Source organism: Lissotriton vulgaris, chromosome 5 (genome assembly GCF_964263255.1).
Source record: "Lissotriton vulgaris chromosome 5, aLisVul1.2, whole genome shotgun sequence".
Taxonomy (NCBI): Eukaryota; Metazoa; Chordata; class Amphibia; order Caudata; family Salamandridae; genus Lissotriton; species Lissotriton vulgaris.
The window spans coordinates 1,566,965,592-1,566,978,334 of record NC_141693.1 but is presented as its reverse complement, the minus strand read 5'-3'; the positions used below and the strand labels follow the sequence as shown (position 1 = coordinate 1,566,978,334).

The following is a 12,743-nucleotide window of genomic DNA, read 5'->3' as shown; positions in this document are numbered from 1 at the left end:
CTAAGAGCCGGGGTATCTGGGAGAAAAAGTATTTTAAGGGGGATGAAGTTCATATCTCCTTGGTGAAATTTCTAGAGCCTTATTTCATCCTTTCTGTGGATGCAGACTCAGTCGGAACAGACGTCCTAGTCCTCGCTCTGCCTTTCAAAGGAACTTTAAATATGCATGGCTTATTTGGCTTTGCCCGGCAGGGCTTGCCCGGCGGGGTGAGAATGGCGTTTGTCAGGCGTTCGTCAGGCGATCGGAAGGGGTGAGGCAATAGTTTATGGTTCAATGGTTTTCATGAAGTCTTCTTGATAAGAAGAAAGATGGAAAGGGAAGCTTGTCAATAAGCAAACTTAAGACAAGGTGTGACTCCTAGAAAGAATGACTTGAAAACAACATACAGAAACACACATATAAAAAGGCCCTGATGAGGCTTGAACTCAAGACCCCTGGTTTACAAGACCAGTGCTCTGCCACTGTGCTACAAGGCCGGTCTGCCTGCAGTTTGTAAATCGCAACATGTATTCTTACTGCGGTATGAAGATATCTATGATTTTGAGACTCTGTATGGAAATGCAGTTGCATTTGAATGTCTACATGCGTGCACAAATCGAAGAGCATGCTTAAGACACTTTTCTTGAAAGTAGGAAAAACTCCATTTTGATTTGAGAACATAAGAGTATTCACATTTATGACCATACTGAAAGCTCTAGTGAGTATGTCCGCAATCAGTGACAGATAGAGAACTCACTTATTAGAAGTGATCTGTCTCTGTGGGGCAGACAAATGTAAACACTCATACACTTGAGACGGCTGAAACTTTAGGAGTAAGAAATGCTTTCTTATCAGTCTATCTATCCAAACTGGTTGGAAGGCCAGGAGTGAGGAATAGGCAATCCTCTGGACACTTCATGAAAGATCTAATTTCAATTAAGCACAAAATACTTCCCTTTATTTGACATAAATGCCATAATGGAATAGTCAGTTGGGCCCTTCTAGTGGATTATGGCAGTGTCTTGAAAGAGAGTGTAATTGTACTACGAGACATGCTCACCTTCAAAAGAGTGTCTGATGGCTTTCCGACGAAGGTGGGATTCGAACCCACGCGTGCAGAGCACAATGGATTAGCAGTCCATCGCCTTAACCACTCGGCCACCTCGTCTGCCTTAGGAGCCTATATTTCATTTTTGGTGAAATTCTAACTATGTGCTAATTAAAAATAAGCATAAGTTTATCCTAGACTGTGTCAGAACGGCAAATGTATGGGGTGTTCAATAGACAGAGCACACGATATAGCAGAATTATCAAATCTATTCCATTTGGACTGTATTTTTAATAGTCATGATAACATGCTAGCATGTGAGTCGATCTTGCACAGTGAATAATGGAGCAGTGCAGTATCTACTTGGTTAGAACTAGATGGCTCAAATGGGGAGAAATGAAAACAGTGAGCTCCAGTGGCGCAATCGGTTAGCGCGCGGTACTTATACAGCAGTACTTGCACTGAGCCATGCTGAGGTTGTGAGTTCGAGCCTCACCTGGAGCAGTTGATTGGTTTTCATAAACCATTTCACTAAAAGTAAAGATTAGACTCAGAATAAAGACGGCTCTTGCTATAGAGTCTTAACTTCTTTTCAGGATCTGCGTGTCCGACTCCTCCAGGTGCCAAATATCACATATCCTATGCGATGCTCCTTATAAACATTCAATGATGTACCATCTTGCATAGCATGCAAACACCACATCAGTGCATTTAAAAATACTTTTGTAGAATAATAAATATGATGAATACATTGTTGTCACGGGATAACCATAAACTGAGGAGCTGCAAACAGTGCTGTGTCAGCTACATACAATAAAATGTAACTCAAAGAAATATCAAAAGAAGAGCATCATCATATTAAAGTTTCTAGTCAACATAAGAGTTGCACCATAGCAGCTTATGGTGCTTTCTGCTCAGAGTGTGCCTCCAATCCCACATTGACTTTTTTAGTTCTTTGCAATTTTAAAAAACAATTCCTGCTCAAAGCTAGCTTTTCAAAACCATTCAACCTATTACATTTATTTCTCTAACCTGTGAATGTGGTCCATGTTCTCTTTTCCTCATTCCCATCATGATACTCCCTTTCCGGAAACCAAGTTCACTTCTTTATCCAGCCCACCCATCCAAAGTCACCAAATCTATGAAGCAATTCTGCTTTTTCTCACATTCTCTCCATGTACAAGATACCTTGTATCAATTGAATGGACAGCAGGAGAGGTGAATATTTATGGTTAGTGGGGGTGGGGTTTTGAAGATTAACCTCATTTGACTAAGAGCCGGGGTATCTGGGAGAAAAAGTATTTTAAGGGGGATGAAGTTCATATCTCCTTGGTGAAATTTCTAGAGCCTTATTTCATCCTTTCTGTGGATGCAGACTCAGTCGGAACAGACGTCCTAGTCCTCGCTCTGCCTTTCAAAGGAACTCTAAATATGCATGGCTTATTTGGCTTTGCCCGGCAGGGCTTGCCCGGCGGGGTGAGAATGGCGTTTGTCAGGCGTTCGTCAGGCGATCGGAAGGGGTGAGGCAATAGTTTATGGTTCAATGGTTTTCATGAAGTCTTCTTGATAAGATGAAAGATGGAAAGGGAAGCTTGTCAATAAGCAAACTTAAGACAAGGTGTGACTCCTAGAAAGAATGACTTGAAAACAACATACAGAAACACACATATAAAAAGGCCCTGATGAGGCTTGAACTCTCATGACCCCTGGTTTACAAGACCAGTGCTCTGCCACTGAGCTACAAGGCCGGTCTGCCTGCAGTTTGTAAATCGCAACATGTATTCTTACTGCGGTATGAAGATATCTATGATTTTGAGACTCTGTATGGAAATGCAGTTGCATTTGAATGTCTACATGCGTGCACAAATCGAAGAGCATGCTTAAGACACTTTTCTTGAAAGTAGGAAAAACTCCATTTTGATTTGAGAACATAAGAGTATTCACATTTATGACCATACTGAAAGCTCTAGTGAGTATGTCCGCAATCAGTGACAGATAGAGAACTCACTTATTAGAAGTGATCTGTCTCTGTGGGGCAGACAAATGTAAACACTCATACACTTGAGACGGCTGAAACTTTAGGAGTAAGAAATGCTTTCTTATCAGTCTATCTATCCAAACTGGTTGGAAGGCCAGGAGTGAGGAATAGGCAATCCTCTGGACACTTCATGAAAGATCTAATTTCAATTAAGCACAAAATACTTCCCTTTATTTGACATAAATGCCATAATGGAATAGTCAGTTGGGCCCTTCTAGTGGATTATGGCAGTGTCTTGAAAGAGAGTGTAATTGTACTACGAGACATGCTCACCTTCAAAAGAGTGTCTGATGGCTTTCCGACGAAGGTGGGATTCGAACCCACGCGTGCAGAGCACAATGGATTAGCAGTCCATCGCCTTAACCACTCGGCCACCTCTTCTGCCTTGGGGGCCTATATTTCATTTTTGGTGAAATTCTAACTATGTGCTAATTAAAAATAAGCATAAGTTTATCCTAGACTGTGTCAGAACGGCAAATGTATGGGGTGTTCAATAGACAGAGCACACGATATAGCAGAATTATCAAATCTATTCCATTTGGACTGTATTTTTAATAGTCATGATAACATGCTAGCATGTGAGTCGATCTTGCACAGTGAATAATGGAGCAGTGCAGTATCTACTTGGTTAGCACTAGATGGCTCAAATGGGGAGAAATGAAAACAGCGAGCTCCAGTGGCGCAATCGGTTAGCGCGCGGTACTTATACAGCAGTACTTGCACTGAGCCATGCCGAGGTTGTGAGTTCGAGCCTCACCTGGAGCAGTTGATTGGTTTTCATAAACCATTTCACTGAAAGGAAAGATTAGACTCAGAATAAAGACGGCACTTGCTAGAGAGTCTTAACTTCTTTTCAGGATCTGCGTGTCCGACTCCTCCAGGTGCCAAATATCACATATCCTATGCGATGCTCCTTATAAACATTCAATGATGTACCATCTTGCATAGCATGCAAACACCACATCAGTGCATTTAAAAATACTTTTGTAGAATAATAAATATGATGAATACATTGTTGTCACGGGATAACCATAAACTGAGGAGCTGCAAACAGTGCTGTGTCAGCTACATACAATAAAATTTAACTCAAAGAAATATCAAAAGAAGAGCATCATCATATTAAAGTTTCTAGTCAACATAAGAGTTGCACCATAGCAGCTTATGGTGCTTTCTGCTCAGATTGTGCCTCCAATCCCACATTGACTTTTTTAGTTCTTTGCAATTTTAAAAAACAATTCCTGCTCAAAGCTAGCTTTTCAAAACCATTCAACCTATTACATTTATTTCTCTAACCTGTGAATGTGGTCCATGTTCTCTTTTCCTCATTCCCATCATGATACTCCCTTTCCGGAAACCAAGTTCACTTCTTTATCCAGCCCACCCATCCAAGGTCACCAAATCTATGAAGCAATTCTGCTTTTTCTCACATTCTCTCCATGTACAAGATACCTTGTATCAATTGAATGGACAGCAGGAGAGGTGAATATTTATGGTTAGTGGGGGTGGGGTTTTGAAGATTAACCTCATTTGACTAAGAGCCGGGGTATCTGGGAGAAAAAGTATTTTAAGGGGGATGAAGTTCATATCTCCTTGGTGAAATTTCTAGAGCCTTATTTCATCCTTTCTGTGGATGAAGACTCAGTCGGAACAGACGTCCTAGTCCTCGCTCTGCCTTTCAAAGGAACTTTAAATATGCATGGCTTATTTGGCTTTGCCCGGCAGGGCTTGCCCGGCGGGGTGAGAATGGCGTTTGTCAGGCGTTCGTCAGGCGATCGGAAGGGGTGAGGCAATAGTTTATGGTTCAATGGTTTTCATGAAGTCTTCTTGATAAGATGAAAGATGGAAAGGGAAGCTTGTCAATAAGCAAACTTAAGACAAGGTGTGACTCCTAGAAAGAATGACTTGAAAACAACATACAGAAACACACATATAAAAAGGCCCTGATGAGGCTTGAACTCAAGACCCCTGGTTTACAAGACCAGTGCTCTGCCACTGTGCTACAAGGCCGGTCTGCCTGCAGTTTGTAAATCGCAACATGTATTCTTACTGCGGTATGAAGATATCTATGATTTTGAGACTCTGTATGGAAATGCAGTTGCATTTGAATGTCTACATGCGTGCACAAATCGAAGAGCATGCTTAAGACACTTTTCTTGAAAGTAGGAAAAACTCCATTTTGATTTGAGAACATAAGAGTATTCACATTTATGACCATACTGAAAGCTCTAGTGAGTATGTCCGCAATCAGTGACAGATAGAGAACTCACTTATTAGAAGTGATCTGTCTCTGTGGGGCAGACAAATGTAAACACTCATACACTTGAGACGGCTGAAACTTTAGGAGTAAGAAATGCTTTCTTATCAGTCTATCTATCCAAACTGGTTGGAAGGCCAGGAGTGAGGAATAGGCAATCCTCTGGACACTTCATGAAAGATCTAATTTCAATTAAGCACAAAATACTTCCCTTTATTTGACATAAATGCCATAATGGAATAGTCAGTTGGGCCCTTCTAGTGGATTATGGCAGTGTCTTGAAAGAGAGTGTAATTGTACTACAAGACATGCTCACCTTCAAAAGAGTGTCTGATGGCTTTCCGACAAAGGTGGGATTCGAACCCACGCGTGCAGAGCACAATGGTTTAGCAGTCCATCGCCTTAACCACTCGGCCACCTCGTCTGCCTTAGGAGCCTATATTTCATTTTTGGTGAAATTCTAACTATGTGCTAATTAAAAATAAGCATAAGTTTATCCTAGACTGTGTCAGAACGGCAAATGTATGGGGTGTTCAATAGACAGAGCACACGATATAGCAGAATTATCAAATCTATTCCATTTGGACTGTATTTTTAATAGTCATGATAACATGCTAGCATGTGAGTCGATCTTGCACAGTGAATAATGGAGCAGTGCAGTATCTACTTGGTTAGCACTAGATGGCTCAAATGGGGAGAAATGAAAACAGTGAGCTCCAGTGGCGCAATCGGTTAGCGCGCGGTACTTATACAGCAGTACTTGCACTGAGCCATGCCGAGGTTGTGAGTTCGAGCCTCACCTGGAGCAGTTGATTGGTTTTCATAAACCATTTCACTAAAAGTAAAGATTAGACTCAGAATAAAGACGTCTCTTGCTATAGAGTCTTAACTTCTTTTCAGGATCTGCGTGTCCGACTCCTCCAGGTGCCAAATATCACATATCCTATGCGATGCTCCTTATAAACATTCAATGATGTACCATCTTGCATAGCATGCAAACACCACATCAGTGCATTTAAAAATACTTTTGTAGAATAATAAATATGATGAATACATTGTTGTCACGGGATAACCATAAACTGAGGAGCTGCAAACAGTGCTGTGTCAGCTACATACAATAAAATTTAACTCAAAGAAATATCAAAAGAAGAGCATCATCATATTAAAGTTTCTAGTCAACATAAGAGTTGCACCATAGCAGCTTATGGTGCTTTCTGCTCAGATTGTGCCTCCAATCCCACATTGACTTTTTTAGTTCTTTGCAATTTTAAAAAACAATTCCTGCTCAAAGCTAGCTTTTCAAAACCATTCAACCTATTACATTCATTTCTCTAACCTGTGAATGTGGTCCATGTTCTCTTTTCCTCATTCCCATCATGATACTCCCTTTCCGGAAACCAAGTTCACTTCTTTATCCAGCCCACCCATCCAAGGTCACCAAATCTATGAAGCAATTCTGCTTTTTCTCACATTCTCTCCATGTACAAGATACCTTGTATCAATTGAATGGACAGCAGGAGAGGTGAATATTTATGGTTAGTGGGGGTGGGGTTTTGAAGATTAACCTCATTTGACTAAGAGCCGGGGTATCTGGGAGAAAAAGTATTTTAAGGGGGATGAAGTTCATATCTCCTTGGTGAAATTTCTAGAGCCTTATTTCATCCTTTCTGTGGATGCAGACTCAGTCGGAACAGACGTCCTAGTCCTCGCTCTGCCTTTCAAAGGAACTCTAAATATGCATGGCTTATTTGGCTTTGCCCGGCAGGGCTTGCCCGGCGGGGTGAGAATGGCGTTTGTCAGGCGTTCGTCAGGCGATCGGAAGGGGTGAGGCAATAGTTTATGGTTCAATGGTTTTCATGAAGTCTTCTTGATAAGATGAAAGATGGAAAGGGAAGCTTGTCAATAAGCAAACTTAAGACAAGGTGTGACTCCTAGAAAGAATGACTTAAAAACAACATACAGAAACACACATATAAAAAGGCCCTGATGAGGCTTGAACTCATGACCCCTGGTTTACAAGACCAGTGCTCTGCCACTGAGCTACAAGGCCGGTCTGCCTGCAGTTTGTAAATCGCAACATGTATTCTTACTGCGGTATGAAGATATCTATGATTTTGAGACTCTGTATGGAAATGCAGTTGCATTTGAATGTCTACATGCGTGCACAAATCGAAGAGCATGCTTAAGACACTTTTCTTGAAAGTAGGAAAAACTCCATTTTGATTTGAGAACATAAGAGTATTCACATTTATGACCATACTGAAAGCTCTAGTGAGTATGTCCGCAATCAGTGACAGATAGAGAACTCACTTATTAGAAGTGATCTGTCTCTGTGGGGCAGACAAATGTAAACACTCATACACTTGAGACGGCTGAAACTTTAGGAGTAAGAAATGCTTTTTTATCAGTCTATCTATCCAAACTGGTTGGAAGGCCAGGAGTGAGGAATAGGCAATCCTCTGGACACTTCATGAAAGATCTAATTTCAATTAAGCACAAAATAATTCCCTTTATTTGACATAAATGCCATAATGGAATAGTCAGTTGGGCCCTTCTAGTGGATTATGGCAGTGTCTTGAAAGAGAGTGTAATTGTACTACAAGACATGCTCACCTTCAAAAGAGTGTCTGATGGCTTTCCGACGAAGGTGGGATTCGAACCCACGCGTGCAGAGCACAATGGATTAGCAGTCCATCGCCTTAACCACTCGGCCACCTCGTCTGCCTTAGGAGCCTATATTTCATTTTTGGTGAAATTCTAACTATGTGCTAATTAAAAATAAGCATAAGTTTATCCTAGACTGTGTCAGAACGGCAAATGTATGGGGTGTTCAATAGACAGAGCACACGATATAGCAGAATTATCAAATCTATTCCATTTGGACTGTATTTTTAATAGTCATGATAACATGCTAGCATGTGAGTCGATCTTGCACAGTGAATAATGGAGCAGTGCAGTATCTACTTGGTTAGCACTAGATGGCTCAAATGGGGAGAAATGAAAACAGTGAGCTCCAGTGGCGCAATCGGTTAGCGCGCGGTACTTATACAGCAGTACTTGCACTGAGCCATGCCGAGGTTGTGAGTTCGAGCCTCACCTGGAGCAGTTGATTGGTTTTCATAAACCATTTCACTAAAAGTAAAGATTAGACTCAGAATAAAGACGGCTCTTGCTATAGAGTCTTAACTTCTTTTCAGGATCTGCGTGTCCGACTCCTCCAGGTGCCAAATATCACATATCCTATGCGATGCTCCTTATAAACATTCAATGATGTACCATCTTGCATAGCATGCAAACACCACATCAGTGCATTTAAAAATACTTTTGTAGAATAATAAATATGATGAATACATTGTTGTCACGGGATAACCATAAACTGAGGAGCTGCAAACAGTGCTGTGTCAGCTACATACAATAAAATTTAACTCAAAGAAATATCAAAAGAAGAGCATCATCATATTAAAGTTTCTAGTCAACATAAGAGTTGCACCATAGCAGCTTATGGTGCTTTCTGCTCAGATTGTGCCTCCAATCCCACATTGACTATTTTAGTTCTTTGCAATTTTAAAAAACAATTCCTGCTCAAAGCTAGCTTTTCAAAACCATTCAACCTATTACATTTATTTCTCTAACCTGTGAATGTGGTCCATGTTCTCTTTTCCTCATTCCCATCATGATACTCCCTTTCCGGAAACCAAGTTCACTTCTTTATCCAGCCCACCCATCCAAGGTCACCAAATCTATGAAGCAATTCTGCTTTTTCTCACATTCTCTCCATGTACAAGATACCTTGTATCAATTGAATGGACAGCAGGAGAGGTGAATATTTATGGTTAGTGGGGGTGGGGTTTTGAAGATTAACCTCATTTGACTAAGAGCCGGGGTATCTGGGAGAAAAAGTATTTTAAGGGGGATGAAGTTCATATCTCCTTGGTGAAATTTCTAGAGCCTTATTTCATCCTTTCTGTGGATGCAGACTCAGTCGGAACAGACGTCCTAGTCCTCGCTCTGCCTTTCAAAGGAACTTTAAATATGCATGGCTTATTTGGCTTTGCCCGGCAGGGCTTGCCCGGCGGGGTGAGAATGGCGTTTGTCAGGCGTTCGTCAGGCGATCGGAAGGGGTGAGGCAATAGTTTATGGTTCAATGGTTTTCATGAAGTCTTCTTGATAAGAAGAAAGATGGAAAGGGAAGCTTGTCAATAAGCAAACTTAAGACAAGGTGTGACTCCTAGAAAGAATGACTTGAAAACAACATACAGAAACACACATATAAAAAGGCCCTGATGAGGCTTGAACTCAAGACCCCTGGTTTACAAGACCAGTGCTCTGCCACTGTGCTACAAGGCCGGTCTGCCTGCAGTTTGTAAATCGCAACATGTATTCTTACTGCGGTATGAAGATATCTATGATTTTGAGACTCTGTATGGAAATGCAGTTGCATTTGAATGTCTACATGCGTGCACAAATCGAAGAGCATGCTTAAGACACTTTTCTTGAAAGTAGGAAAAACTCCATTTTGATTTGAGAACATAAGAGTATTCACATTTATGACCATACTGAAAGCTCTAGTGAGTATGTCCGCAATCAGTGACAGATAGAGAACTCACTTATTAGAAGTGATCTGTCTCTGTGGGGCAGACAAATGTAAACACTCATACACTTGAGACGGCTGAAACTTTAGGAGTAAGAAATGCTTTCTTATCAGTCTATCTATCCAAACTGGTTGGAAGGCCAGGAGTGAGGAATAGGCAATCCTCTGGACACTTCATGAAAGATCTAATTTCAATTAAGCACAAAATACTTCCCTTTATTTGACATAAATGCCATAATGGAATAGTCAGTTGGGCCCTTCTAGTGGATTATGGCAGTGTCTTGAAAGAGAGTGTAATTGTACTACGAGACATGCTCACCTTCAAAAGAGTGTCTGATGGCTTTCCGACGAAGGTGGGATTCGAACCCACGCGTGCAGAGCACAATGGATTAGCAGTCCATCGCCTTAACCACTCGGCCACCTCGTCTGCCTTAGGAGCCTATATTTCATTTTTGGTGAAATTCTAACTATGTGCTAATTAAAAATAAGCATAAGTTTATCCTAGACTGTGTCAGAACGGCAAATGTATGGGGTGTTCAATAGACAGAGCACACGATATAGCAGAATTATCAAATCTATTCCATTTGGACTGTATTTTTAATAGTCATGATAACATGCTAGCATGTGAGTCGATCTTGCACAGTGAATAATGGAGCAGTGCAGTATCTACTTGGTTAGAACTAGATGGCTCAAATGGGGAGAAATGAAAACAGTGAGCTCCAGTGGCGCAATCGGTTAGCGCGCGGTACTTATACAGCAGTACTTGCACTGAGCCATGCCGAGGTTGTGAGTTCGAGCCTCACCTGGAGCAGTTGATTGGTTTTCATAAACCATTTCACTAAAAGTAAAGATTAGACTCAGAATAAAGACGGCTCTTGCTATAGAGTCTTAACTTCTTTTCAGGATCTGCGTGTCCGACTCCTCCAGGTGCCAAATATCACATATCCTATGCGATGCTCCTTATAAACATTCAATGATGTACCATCTTGCATAGCATGCAAACACCACATCAGTGCATTTAAAAATACTTTTGTAGAATAATAAATATGATGAATACATTGTTGTCACGGGATAACCATAAACTGAGGAGCTGCAAACAGTGCTGTGTCAGCTACATACAATAAAATGTAACTCAAAGAAATATCAAAAGAAGAGCATCATCATATTAAAGTTTCTAGTCAACATAAGAGTTGCACCATAGCAGCTTATGGTGCTTTCTGCTCAGATTGTGCCTCCAATCCCACATTGACTTTTTTAGTTCTTTGCAATTTTAAAAAACAATTCCTGCTCAAAGCTAGCTTTTCAAAACCATTCAACCTATTACATTTATTTCTCTAACCTGTGAATGTGGTCCATGTTCTCTTTTCCTCATTCCCATCATGATACTCCCTTTCCGGAAACCAAGTTCACTTCTTTATCCAGCCCACCCATCCAAAGTCACCAAATCTATGAAGCAATTCTGCTTTTTCTCACATTCTCTCCATGTACAAGATACCTTGTATCAATTGAATGGACAGCAGGAGAGGTGAATATTTATGGTTAGTGGGGGTGGGGTTTTGAAGATTAACCTCATTTGACTAAGAGCCGGGGTATCTGGGAGAAAAAGTATTTTAAGGGGGATGAAGTTCATATCTCCTTGGTGAAATTTCTAGAGCCTTATTTCATCCTTTCTGTGGATGCAGACTCAGTCGGAACAGACGTCCTAGTCCTCGCTCTGCCTTTCAAAGGAACTCTAAATATGCATGGCTTATTTGGCTTTGCCCGGCAGGGCTTGCCCGGCGGGGTGAGAATGGCGTTTGTCAGGCGTTCGTCAGGCGATCGGAAGGGGTGAGGCAATAGTTTATGGTTCAATGGTTTTCATGAAGTCTTCTTGATAAGATGAAAGATGGAAAGGGAAGCTTGTCAATAAGCAAACTTAAGACAAGGTGTGACTCCTAGAAAGAATGACTTGAAAACAACATACAGAAACACACATATAAAAAGGCCCTGATGAGGCTTGAACTCTCATGACCCCTGGTTTACAAGACCAGTGCTCTGCCACTGAGCTACAAGGCCGGTCTGCCTGCAGTTTGTAAATCGCAACATGTATTCTTACTGCGGTATGAAGATATCTATGATTTTGAGACTCTGTATGGAAATGCAGTTGCATTTGAATGTCTACATGCGTGCACAAATCGAAGAGCATGCTTAAGACACTTTTCTTGAAAGTAGGAAAAACTCCATTTTGATTTGAGAACATAAGAGTATTCACATTTATGACCATACTGAAAGCTCTAGTGAGTATGTCCGCAATCAGTGACAGATAGAGAACTCACTTATTAGAAGTGATCTGTCTCTGTGGGGCAGACAAATGTAAACACTCATACACTTGAGACGGCTGAAACTTTAGGAGTAAGAAATGCTTTCTTATCAGTCTATCTATCCAAACTGGTTGGAAGGCCAGGAGTGAGGAATAGGCAATCCTCTGGACACTTCATGAAAGATCTAATTTCAATTAAGCACAAAATACTTCCCTTTATTTGACATAAATGCCATAATGGAATAGTCAGTTGGGCCCTTCTAGTGGATTATGGCAGTGTCTTGAAAGAGAGTGTAATTGTACTACAAGACATGCTCACCTTCAAAAGAGTGTCTGATGGCTTTCCGACAAAGGTGGGATTCGAACCCACGCGTGCAGAGCACAATGGTTTAGCAGTCCATCGCCTTAACCACTCGGCCACCTCGTCTGCCTTAGGAGCCTATATTTCATTTTTGGTGAAATTCTAACTATGTGCTAATTAAAAATAAGCATAAGTTTATCCTAGACTGTGTCAGAACGGCAAATGTATGGGGT

The 12,743-nt window shown here is 41.1% G+C and overlaps 17 non-coding genes across 17 annotated transcripts; 5 read left to right on the top strand and 12 right to left on the bottom strand.

The window, feature by feature from the left end:
- Positions 1-404: 404 nt before the first annotated feature.
- On the bottom strand, positions 405-476 carry TRNAT-UGU (transfer RNA threonine (anticodon UGU)). The gene has a single exon. It is a non-coding gene; the product is annotated as a tRNA-Thr (tRNA).
- Positions 477-1,065: 589 nt separating this feature from the next.
- On the bottom strand, positions 1,066-1,147 carry TRNAS-GCU (transfer RNA serine (anticodon GCU)). Its single transcript has one exon. It is a non-coding gene; the product is annotated as a tRNA-Ser (tRNA).
- Positions 1,148-1,436: 289 nt separating this feature from the next.
- Positions 1,437-1,531, top strand: TRNAI-UAU (transfer RNA isoleucine (anticodon UAU)). The gene is made up of 2 exons: positions 1,437-1,474; positions 1,496-1,531. It is a non-coding gene; the product is annotated as a tRNA-Ile (tRNA).
- Positions 1,532-2,701: 1,170 nt separating this feature from the next.
- On the bottom strand, positions 2,702-2,775 carry TRNAT-UGU (transfer RNA threonine (anticodon UGU)). Its single transcript has one exon. It is a non-coding gene; the product is annotated as a tRNA-Thr (tRNA).
- Positions 2,776-3,364: 589 nt separating this feature from the next.
- Positions 3,365-3,446, bottom strand: TRNAS-GCU (transfer RNA serine (anticodon GCU)). The gene has a single exon. It is a non-coding gene; the product is annotated as a tRNA-Ser (tRNA).
- A 289-nt stretch (positions 3,447-3,735) lies between these two features.
- TRNAI-UAU (transfer RNA isoleucine (anticodon UAU)) lies at positions 3,736-3,830 on the top strand. The gene is made up of 2 exons: positions 3,736-3,773; positions 3,795-3,830. It is a non-coding gene; the product is annotated as a tRNA-Ile (tRNA).
- Positions 3,831-5,000: 1,170 nt separating this feature from the next.
- TRNAT-UGU (transfer RNA threonine (anticodon UGU)) lies at positions 5,001-5,072 on the bottom strand. Its single transcript has one exon. It is a non-coding gene; the product is annotated as a tRNA-Thr (tRNA).
- A 589-nt stretch (positions 5,073-5,661) lies between these two features.
- TRNAS-GCU (transfer RNA serine (anticodon GCU)) lies at positions 5,662-5,743 on the bottom strand. The gene has a single exon. It is a non-coding gene; the product is annotated as a tRNA-Ser (tRNA).
- Positions 5,744-6,032: 289 nt separating this feature from the next.
- TRNAI-UAU (transfer RNA isoleucine (anticodon UAU)) lies at positions 6,033-6,127 on the top strand. Its single transcript has 2 exons — positions 6,033-6,070; positions 6,092-6,127. It is a non-coding gene; the product is annotated as a tRNA-Ile (tRNA).
- A 1,170-nt stretch (positions 6,128-7,297) lies between these two features.
- Positions 7,298-7,369, bottom strand: TRNAT-UGU (transfer RNA threonine (anticodon UGU)). The gene has a single exon. It is a non-coding gene; the product is annotated as a tRNA-Thr (tRNA).
- Positions 7,370-7,958: 589 nt separating this feature from the next.
- On the bottom strand, positions 7,959-8,040 carry TRNAS-GCU (transfer RNA serine (anticodon GCU)). Its single transcript has one exon. It is a non-coding gene; the product is annotated as a tRNA-Ser (tRNA).
- Positions 8,041-8,329: 289 nt separating this feature from the next.
- On the top strand, positions 8,330-8,424 carry TRNAI-UAU (transfer RNA isoleucine (anticodon UAU)). The gene is made up of 2 exons: positions 8,330-8,367; positions 8,389-8,424. It is a non-coding gene; the product is annotated as a tRNA-Ile (tRNA).
- A 1,170-nt stretch (positions 8,425-9,594) lies between these two features.
- TRNAT-UGU (transfer RNA threonine (anticodon UGU)) lies at positions 9,595-9,666 on the bottom strand. Its single transcript has one exon. It is a non-coding gene; the product is annotated as a tRNA-Thr (tRNA).
- Positions 9,667-10,255: 589 nt separating this feature from the next.
- On the bottom strand, positions 10,256-10,337 carry TRNAS-GCU (transfer RNA serine (anticodon GCU)). The gene has a single exon. It is a non-coding gene; the product is annotated as a tRNA-Ser (tRNA).
- Positions 10,338-10,626: 289 nt separating this feature from the next.
- TRNAI-UAU (transfer RNA isoleucine (anticodon UAU)) lies at positions 10,627-10,721 on the top strand. The gene is made up of 2 exons: positions 10,627-10,664; positions 10,686-10,721. It is a non-coding gene; the product is annotated as a tRNA-Ile (tRNA).
- A 1,170-nt stretch (positions 10,722-11,891) lies between these two features.
- TRNAT-UGU (transfer RNA threonine (anticodon UGU)) lies at positions 11,892-11,965 on the bottom strand. The gene has a single exon. It is a non-coding gene; the product is annotated as a tRNA-Thr (tRNA).
- Positions 11,966-12,554: 589 nt separating this feature from the next.
- On the bottom strand, positions 12,555-12,636 carry TRNAS-GCU (transfer RNA serine (anticodon GCU)). The gene has a single exon. It is a non-coding gene; the product is annotated as a tRNA-Ser (tRNA).
- Between the last annotated feature and the right edge of the window lie 107 nt (positions 12,637-12,743).